We start from the raw sequence: 10771 nt of genomic DNA on the forward strand, positions 1-10771 counted from the left end.
ATAAAATGGATCCTAGCATTCACTTTATGGGAGAGAGACACGCTCCGCTGTAGCATATGGACAAGTATGTCCTTGGTTTCTACTCATAGTATTCATGGCGAAGTTTCTCCTTCGTTAAATTGTTATATGGTTGGAATTGGAAAATGATACATGTAGTAATTGCTATTAATGTCTTGGGTAATGTGATACTTGGCAATTGTTGTGCTCATGATTAAGCTCTTGCATCATATGCTTTGCACCCATTAATGAAGAAATACATAGAGCATGCTAAAATTTGGTTTGCATATTTGGTTTCTCTAAGGTCTAGATAATTTCTAGTATTGAGTTTGAACAACAAGGAAGACGGTGTAGAGTCTTATAATGTTTTCAATATGTCTTTTATGTGAGTTTTGCTGCACCGGTTCATCCTCGTGTTTGTTTCAAATAAGCCTTGCTAGCCTAAACCTTGTATCGAGAGGGAATACTTCTCATGCATCCAAAATACTTGAGCCAACCACTATGCCATTTGTGTCCACCATACCTACCTACTACATGGTATTTTCCGCCATTCCAAAGTAAATTGCTTGAGTGCTACCTTTAAAATTCCATCATTCACCTTTGCAATATATAGCTCATGGGACAAATAGCTTAAAAACTATTGTGGTATTGAATATGTAATTATGCACTTTATCTCTTATTAAGTTGCTTGTTGTGCGATAACCATGTTTACTGGGGACGCCATCAACTATTCATTGTTTAATTTCATGTGAGTTGCTATGCATGTTCGTCTTGTCTGAAGTAAGAGCGATCTACCACCCTATGGTTAAGCATGCATATTGTTAGAGAAGAACATTGGGCCGCTAACTAAAGCCATGATCCATGGTGGAAGTTTCAGTTTTGGACACATATCCTCAATCTCAAATGAGAAAATTATTAATTGTTGTTACATGCTTATGCATAAAAGAGGAGTCCATTATATGTTGTCTATGTTGTCCCGGTATGGATGTCTAAGTTGAAGAATAATCAATAGCGAGAAATCCAATGCGAGCTTTCTCCTTAGACCTTTGTACATGCGGCATAGAGGTACCCCTTTGTGACACTTGGTCAAAACATGTGCATTGTGATGATCCAGGTAGTCCAAGCTAATTAGGACAAGGTGCGGGCACTATTAGTACACTATGCATGAGGCTTGCAACTTATAAGATATAATTTACATGATGCATATGCTTTATTACTACCGTTGACAAAATTGTTTCATGTTTTCAAAATCAAAGCTCTAGCACAAATATAGCAATCGATGCTTTTCCTCTATGGAGGACAATTCTTTTACTTTCAATGTTGAGTCAGTTCACCTATTTCTCTCCACCTCAAGAAGCAAACACTTGTGTGAACTGTGCATTGATTCCTACATACTTGCTTATTGCACTTATTATATTACTCTATGTTGACAATATCCATGAGATATACATGTTACAAGTTGAAAGCAACCGCTGAAACTTAATCTTCTTTTGTGTTGTTTCAATACCTTTACTTTGAATTATTGCTTTATGAGTTAACTCTTATGCAAGACTTATTGATGCTTGTCTTGAAGTGCTATTCATGAAAAGTCTTTGCTTTATGATTCACTTGTTTACTCATGTCATATACATTGTTTTGATCGCTGCATTCACTACATATACTTTACAAATAGTATGATCAAGATTATGATGGCATGTCACTCCAGAAATTATCTGTGTTATCGTTTTACCTGCTCGGGACGACCAGAACTAAGCTTGGGGATGCTGATACGTCTCCGACGTATCGATAATTTCTTATGTTCCATGCCACATTATTGATGTTATCTACATGTTTTATGCACACTTTATGTCATATTCGTGCATTTTCTGGAACTAACCTATTAACAAGATGCCGAAGTGCCGCTTCTGTTTTCTGCTGTTTTTGGTTTCAGAAATCCTAGTAAGGAAATATTCTCGGAATTGGACGAAATCAAAGCCCAGGGCCTATTTTTCCACGAAGCTTCCAAGTCCGAAGACGAAACGAAGTGGGGCCACAGTGGTGCCCAAACCCTAGGGCAGCGCGGCCCCCTTGGCCGCGCCGGCCGTGGTGTGGGGCCCCCGTGCCCCCTCTGACTTGCCCTTCCGCCTACTTAACGCCTCCGTGACGAAACCCCCGCACCGAGAGCCACGATACGGAAAACCTTCCAGAGACGCCGCCGCCGCCGATCCCATCTCGGGGATCCAGAGATCGCCTCCGGCACCTGCCGAGAGAGGGGAATCATCTCCCGGAGGACTCTACGCCGCCATGGTCGCCTCCGGTGTGATGTGTGAGTAGTCTACCCCTGGACTATGGGTCCATAGCAGTAGCTAGATGGTTGTCTTCTCCCCATTGTGCTATCATTGTCGGATCTTGTGAGCTGCCTAACATGATCAAGATCATCTATCTGTAATTCTATATGTTGCGTTTGTTGGGATCCGATGAATAGAGAATACTTGTTATGTTGATTATCAAAGTTAAATCTATGTGTTGTTTATGATCTTGCATGCTTTCCGTTACTAGTAGATGCTCTGGCCAAGTAGATGCTTGTAACTACAAGAGGGAGTATTTATGCTCGATAGTGGGTTCATGCCTGCATTGACACCTGGGACAGTGACAGAAAGTTCTAAGGTTGTGTTGTGATGTTGCCACTAGGGATAAAACATTGATGCTATGTCTAAGGATGTAGTTGTTGATTACATTACGCACCATACTTAATGCAATTGTGCATTGCTTTGCAACTTAATACCGGAGGGGTTCGGATGATAACCTGAAGGTGGACTTTTTAGGCATAGATGCAGTTGGATGGCGGTCTATGTACTTTGTCGTAATGCCCAATTAAATCTCACTATACTCATCATGATATGTATGTGCATGGTCATGCTCTCTTTATTTGTCAATTGCCCAACTGTAATTTGTTCACCCAACATGCTGTTTATCTTATGGGAGAGACACCTCTAGTGAACTGTGGACCCCGGTCCAATTCTCTTTACTGAAATACAATCTACTGCAATACTTGTTCTACTGTTTTCTGCAAACAATCATCTTCCACACAATACGGTTAATCCTTTGTTACAGCAAGCCGGTGAGATTGACAACCTCACTGTTTCATTGGGGCAAAGTACTTTGGTTGTGTTGTGCAGGTTCCACGTTGGCGCCGGAATCCCTGGTGTTGCGCCGCACTACATCCCGCCGCCATCAACCTTCAACGTGCTTCTTGGCTCCTCCTGGTTCGATAAACCTTGGTTTCTTTCTGAGGGAAAACTTGCTGTTGTGCGCATCATACCTTCCTCTTGGGGTTCCCAACGAACGTGGGAGTTACACGCCATCACAAGATCATAAACAACACATAGGTAATAACTTGATAATTAACATAACATAGTATTCTCTATCCATCGGATCCCGACAAACACAACATATAGTATTACAGATAGATGATCTTGATCATGTTAGGCAGCTCACAAGATCCAACAATGAAGCACAATGAGGAGAAGACAACCATCTAGCTACTGCTATGGACCCATAGTCCAGGGGTGAACTACTCACTCATCACTCCGGAGGCGACCATGGCGGTGAAGATTCCTCCGGGAGATGAATCCCCTCTCCGGCAGGGTGCCGGAGGAGATCTCCAGAATCCCCCGAGATGGGATTGGCGGCGGCGTCTCAGTAAGGTTTTCCGTATCGTGGCTCTCTGTACTGGGGGTTTCGCGACGAAGGCTATTTGTAGGCGGAAGGGCAGGTCAGGGGGCCACACGAGGGGCCCACACTATAGGTCGGCGCGGCCAAGGCCTGGGCCGCGCCGCCCTATGGTTTGGCCACCTCGTGGCCCCACTTCGTCTCCTCTTCGGTCTTCTGGAAGCTTCGTGGCAAAATAGGACCCTGGGCGTTGATTTCGTCCAATTCCGAGAATATTTCTTTACTAGGATTTCTGAAACCAAAAACAGCAAAAAACAGCAACTGGCTCTTCGGCATCTTGTTAATAGGTTAGTTCCAGAAAATGCACGAATACGACATAAAGTGTGCATAAAACATGAAGATATCATCAATAATGTGGCATGGAACACAAGAAATTATCGATACGTCGGAGACGTATCAGATGCCTTGGGCATCCCCAAGCTTAGACGCTTGAGTCTTCTTGAAATATGCAGGGGTGAACCACCAGGGAATCCCCAAGCTTAGTGTTTTCACTCTCCTTGATCATATTGTATCATCCTCCTCTCTTGATCCTTGAAAACTTCCTCCACACCAAACTCAAAATAACTCATTAGAGGGTTAGTGCATAATCAAAATTCACATGTTCAGAGGTGACATAATCATTCTTAACACTTCTGGACACTGCACAAAGCCCTACTGAAAGTTAATGGAACAAAGAAATCCATCAAACATAGCAAAACAGGCAATGCGAAATAAAAGGCAGAATCTGTCAAAACAGAACAGTCCGTAAAGACGAATTTCTAAGAGCATCCCCACTCGTTGGTGCTCCCCACGCCCAAATCCGGCGAAATTTTCGTCCGGATTGGAGGAAGATTTGGCGTGGGGAGTAGTAGTTTCCCAGCCGCGTGCCCAGGCGAAGTCGACGATGCAAATTTAAAAAACGGAAACTTGACAAACTTCGGCTAAATTCGGGTGAATATAGACTAAATTTAATGATATTTAGACTAAAACGGGCGGAGTTCATACATAGAGGCCGAATTCGACTATATTTCGAATTCGGCTAGGGGAATTCAAACGCTAATTTTAAAACACGGCGCTCTACATGCCCAAATGGCGGTAGAACACCGTGTAGTCGCCGTCGCCGTCGTCGTCGGAGCCGTCGTCGTTGGCCTTCGGCTGCGCGGCCTGGCTGCTGCTGCCCTGGCCGGCGTCTCCCCACCCCGGGGATGGCTTGTACCAGTCGTCGTCGGAGGACTCGAGGTCGACGACGGGGACAGCAACGCCGGATGGAGGTGTCACAGGACGGCGGTACCGCGCGACATCGTCGTTGGCGGTTGGAGCGGCGCGGGCGGCGAGTTGGCGTGCGGCGGCCAGGTCCAGCAGCCGCCACTGCTGCTCCGCCTCCTGGCGCTGCTGGCCGCGCCGCTGGCCCGGGCGGCGTCGTCCGCGCGCTTCTCCTCCTCCATGTCGGCAAGCGACCTGGCGATCGCCTCCGCCATCGCGGCCTCCTCCGCGCGCTTCGCCTCCTCCTCGGCGAGCTGGCTTGCGGCGGCCTCTTTCTTCGTCTTCTTCCGGCCGCTCTGCGGCGCGGAAGGCTGTTCTCGGATGACGACATTAACTCGCCGCGTGGCCGGCGAATGCATGCCGGCGGCAGGCTTTTACAGCGCACGGAAGACGATGCGATGAGGACGACGATCGGTTTCTCTCGCCGACAAGTTGGGGCCACCAGACGCGCGGGAAGTTTCCTCGCCGTTTCGCGCGCTTTCGTTTCGTCCGGAGTCCCCGAGCGCTCCCCGGGGGGCCGGGGATGTCGTGGGATCGCCGGATGGATTTAGGCCCAAATCCGGACGAAAATGAGGAACCGGGGGCGCGACTGGGCCGAATTACGCCGTCCGGATGGAAAAAACGCTCGCCGGGGGCCTGTTCGGGGGGACGAGTGGAGATGCTCTAAGAGGCACCAGACTTGCTCAAATGAAAATGCTCAAATTGAATGAAAGTTGCGTACATATCTGGGGATCACTCACGTAAATTTGCAGAATTTTCTGAGTTACCTACAGAGAATTCAGCCCAGATTCGTGACAGCAAGAATTCTGTTTCTGCGCAGTAATCCAAATATAGTATGAACCTTACTATCAAAGACTTTACTTGGCACAACAATGCAACAAAATTAAGATAAGGAGAGGATTCTACAGTAGTAACAACTTCCAAGACTCAAATATAAAACAAAAGTTTTGTAGTAAAATCATGGGTTGTCTTCCATAAGCGCTTTTCTTTAACGCCTTTCAGCTAGGCGCAGAAAGTGTGTATCAAGTATTATCAAGAGATGAAGCATCAACATCATAATTTGTTCTAATGATAGAATCAAAAGGTAACTTCATTCTCTTTCTAGGGAAGTGTTCCATACCTTTCTTGAGAGTAAATTGATATTTAATATTACCTTCCTTCATGTCAATAATAGCACCAACAGTTCGAAGAAAAGGTCTTCCCAATATAATGGGACAAGATGCATTGCATTCAATATCCAAGACAACAAAATCAATGGGGACAAGGTTATTGTTAACGGTAATGCGAACATTATCAACTCTCCCCAAAGGTTTCTTTGTAGAATTATCACCAAGATTAACATCCAAATAACAATTTTTCAATGGTGGCAAGTCAGGCATATTATAGATTTTCTTAGGCATAACGGAAATACTTGCACCAAGATCACATAAATCATTACAATCAAAGTCATTGACCTTCATCTTAATGATGGGCTCCCAACCATCCTCTAACTTCCTAGGAATAGAAGCTTCACGATTTAATTTCTCTTCTCTAGCTTTTATGAGAGCATTTGTAATATGTTTTGTAAAGGCCAAATTTATAGCACTAGCATTAGGACTCTTAGCAAGTTTTTGTAAGAACTTTATAACTTCAGAGATGTGGCAATCATCAAAATCTAAACCATTATGATCTAAAGCAATGGGATCATTGTCCCCAATGCTCGAAAAAAATTCAGCAGTTTTATCACAGGCAGTTTCAGCAGTTTTAGCAGTTTCCGGCAGTTTTGCAGGCTTTGCATTGGAAGTAGAAACATTGCCAACACCAATTATTTTACCATTGATAGTAGGAGGTGCAGCAACATGTGGAGCATTAGCATTACTAGTGGTGGTAATAGTCCAAACTTTAGCTATATTATCTTCTTTAGCATTTTCTTCTTTTTCCCACCTAGCACGCAATTCGGCCATCAATCTTATATTCTCATTAATTATAACTTGGATGGCGTTTGTTGTAGCAAATAACTTAATATCATTATTTTCATTAGGCATAACTTTCGATTTCAAAAGATCTACATCAGCAGCAAGACTATCAACTTTAGAAGCAAGTATATCAATTTTCCCAAGCTTTTCTTCAACAGATTTGTTAAAAGAAGTTTGTGTACTAATAAATTCTTTAAGCATGGCTTCAAGTCCAGGGGTGTATTCCTATTATTGTTGTAAGAATTCTCATAAGAATTACGATAACCGTTACCATTATTATAAGGATATGGCCTATAGTTGTTACTAGAATTGTTCCGGTAAGCATTGTTGTTGAAATTATTATTTTTAATGAAGTTTACATCAACATGTTCTTCTTGGGCAACCAATGAAGCTAACGGAACATTATTAGGATCAACATTAGTCCTACCATTCACAAGCATAGACATAATAGCATCAATCTTATCACTCAAGGAAGAGGTTTCTTCGACAGAATTTACCTTCTTACCTTGTGGAGCTCTTTCCGTGTGCCATTCAGAGTAATTAATCATCATATTATCAACAGCTTTGTTGCGTCGCCTAGAGTGATGGACATAAAGGTACCTCCAGCAGCTGAATCCAATAAGTTCCGCGAAGAAAAATTCAGTCCTGCATAAAAGGTTTGGATGATCATCCAAGTAGTCAGTCCATGGGTTGGGCAGTTTTTAACCAAAGATTTCATTCTTTCCCATGCTTGGGTAACATGCTCATTATCCAATTGTTTAAAATTCATTATGCTACCTCTCAAAGATATAATTTTAGCAGGAGGATAATATCTACCAATAAAAGCATCCTTGCATTTAGTCCATGAATCAATACTATTCTTAGGCAGAGATAGCAACCAATCTTTAGCTCTTCCTCTTAATGAGAAAGGAAACAATTTTAATTTTATAATGTCACCATCTACATCCTTATACTTTTGCATTTCACCTAGTTCAACAAAATTATTAAGATGGGCAGCAGCATCATCAGAACTGACACCAGAAAATTGCTCTCTCATAACAAGATTCAGTAAAGCAGGTTTAATTTCAAAAAATTCTGCTGTAGTAGCAGGTGGAGCAATAGGTGTGCATAAGAAATCATTATTATTTGCGGTTGTGAAGTCACACAACTTAGTATTTTCAGGAGTACCCATTTTAGCAACAGTAAATAAAGCAAACTAGATAAAGTAAATGCAAGTAACTAATTTTTTTGTGTTTTTAATATGGCAAACAAGACAGTAAATAAAGTAAAACTAGCAACTAGTTTTTTTGTGTTTTGTATTAGTGCAACAACAAAGTAGTAAATAAAATAAAGCATGACAAAAACAAAGTAAAGAGATTGGAAGTGGAGACTTCCCTTGCAGCATGTCTTGATCTCCCCGGCAACGGCGCCAGAAAATATCTTGATGCTGGCACGCAGTTAACGAGCCCGTTGGGAACCCCAAGAGGAAGGTGTGATGCGTACAGCGACAAGTTTTCCCTCAGTAAGAAACCAAGGTTTATCGAACCAGTAGGAGCCAAGAAGCACGTTGAAGGTTGATGACGGCGGAGTGTAGTGCGGCGCAACACCAGGGATTCCGGCGCCAACGTGGAACCTGCACAACACAACCAAATTACTTTGCCCCAACGTGACAGTGAGGTTGTCAATCTCACCGGCTTGTTGTAACAAAGGATTAGATGTATAGTGTGGATGATGATTGTTTGCAGAGAACAGCAGAACGAGTATTGCAGTAGATTGTATTCGATGTAAAAGAATGGACCGGGGTCCACAGTTCACTAGTGGTGTCTCTCCCATAAGATAAATAGCATGTTGGGTGTACAAATTACAGTTGGGCAATTGACAAATAAAGAGGGCATGACCATGCGCATACATGGTATGATGAGTATTGTGAGATTTAATTGGGCATTACGACAAAGTACATAGACCGCTATCCAGCATGCATCTATGCCTAAAAAGTCCACCTTCAGGTTATCATCCGAACCCCCTCCAGTATTAAGTTGCAAACAACAGACAATTGCATTAAGTATGGTGCGTAATGTAATCAACAAATATATTCTTAGATATAGCATTGATGTTTTATCCCTAGTGGCAACATCACATCCACAACCTTAGAACTTTCTATCACTGTCCCAGATTTAATGGAGGCATGAACCCACTATCGAGCATAAATACTCCCTCTTGGAGTTACAACCAAAAACTTGGCCAGAGCCTCTACTAGCAACGGAGAGCATGCAAGATCATAAACAACACATAGATGATAGATTGATAATCAACATAACATAGCATTCACTATTCATCGGATCCCAACAAACGCAACATGTAGCATTACAGATAGATGATCTTGATCATGTTAGGCAGCTCACAAGATCCAACAATGATAGCACAATTAGGAGAAGACAACCATCTAGCTACTGCTATGGACCCATAGTCCAGGGGTGAACTACTCACACATCACTCCGGAGGCGACCATGGCGGTGAAGAGTCCTCTGGGAGATGATTCCCCTCTCCGGCAGGGTGCCGAAGGCGATCTCCTGAATCCCCCGAGATGGGATTGGCGGCGGCGGCGTCTCTGGAAGGTTTTCCGTATCGTGGCTCTCGGTACTTGAGTTATTATCGACGAAGGCTTAAGTAGGCGGAAGGGTAGGTCAGGGGGCGCCACGAGGGGCCCACACAATAGGCCGGCGCGGCCAGGGCTTGGGTCGCGCCGCCCTGGCGTGTCGCCGCCTCGTCGCCCCATTTCGTATCTCCCCCGGTGTTCTGGAAGCTTCGTGGAAAAATAAGATCCTGGGCGTTGATTTCGTCCAATTCCGAGAATATTTCCTTACTAGGATTTCTGAAACCAAAAACAGCAGAAAACAACAACTGGCTCTTCGGCATCTCGTTAATAGGTTAGTGCCGGAAAATGCATAAATCTGACATAAAGTATGCATAAAACATGTAGGTATCATCAATAAAGTAGCATGGAACATAAGAAATTATCGATACGTTGGAGACGTATCAGCATCCCCAAGCTTAGTTCCTACTCATCCCGAGTAGGTAAACGATAACAAAGATAATTTCTGAAGTGACATGCCATCATAATCTTGATCAATACTATTGTAAGCACATGTAATGAATGCAGCGATCCAAAGCAATGTAAATGCAATGAGTAAACAATTGAATCATATAGCAAAGACTTTTCATGAATAGTACTTTCAAGACAAGCATCAATAAGTCTTGCATAAGAGTTAACTCATAAAGCAATAAATTCATAGTAAAGGCATGAAAGCAACACAAAGGAAGATTAAGTTTCAGCGGTTGCTTTCAACTTGTAACATGTATATCTCATGGATATTGTCAACATAAAGTAATATAATAAGTGCAATATGCAAGTATGTAGGGATCAATGCACAGTTCACACAAGTGTTTGCTTCTTGAGATGGAGAGAAATAGGTAAACTGACTCAACATAAAAGTAGAAGAAAGGCCCTTCGCAGAGGAAAGCATTGATTGCTATGTTTGTGCTAGAGCTTTTATTTTGAAAACAAGAAACAATTTTGTCAACGGTAGTAATAAAGCATATGTATCATGTAAATTATATCCTACAAGTTGCAAGCCTCATGCATAGTATACCAATAGTGCCCGCACCTTGTCCTAATTAGCTCGGATTACCTGGATTATCATCGCAATACATATGTTTTAACCAAGTGTCACAAAGGGGTACCTCTATGCCGCCTGTACAAAGGTCTAAGGAGAAAGCTCGCATTGGATTTCTCGCTTTTGATTATTCTCAACTTAGACATCCATACCGGGACAACATAGATAACAGATAATGGTGGAAGAGGGGGAAGGCAAGATAGAATTTGGTGG

Source organism: Lolium perenne, chromosome 2 (assembly GCF_019359855.2).
Source record: "Lolium perenne isolate Kyuss_39 chromosome 2, Kyuss_2.0, whole genome shotgun sequence".
Lineage (NCBI taxonomy): Eukaryota > Viridiplantae > Streptophyta > Magnoliopsida > Poales > Poaceae > Lolium > Lolium perenne.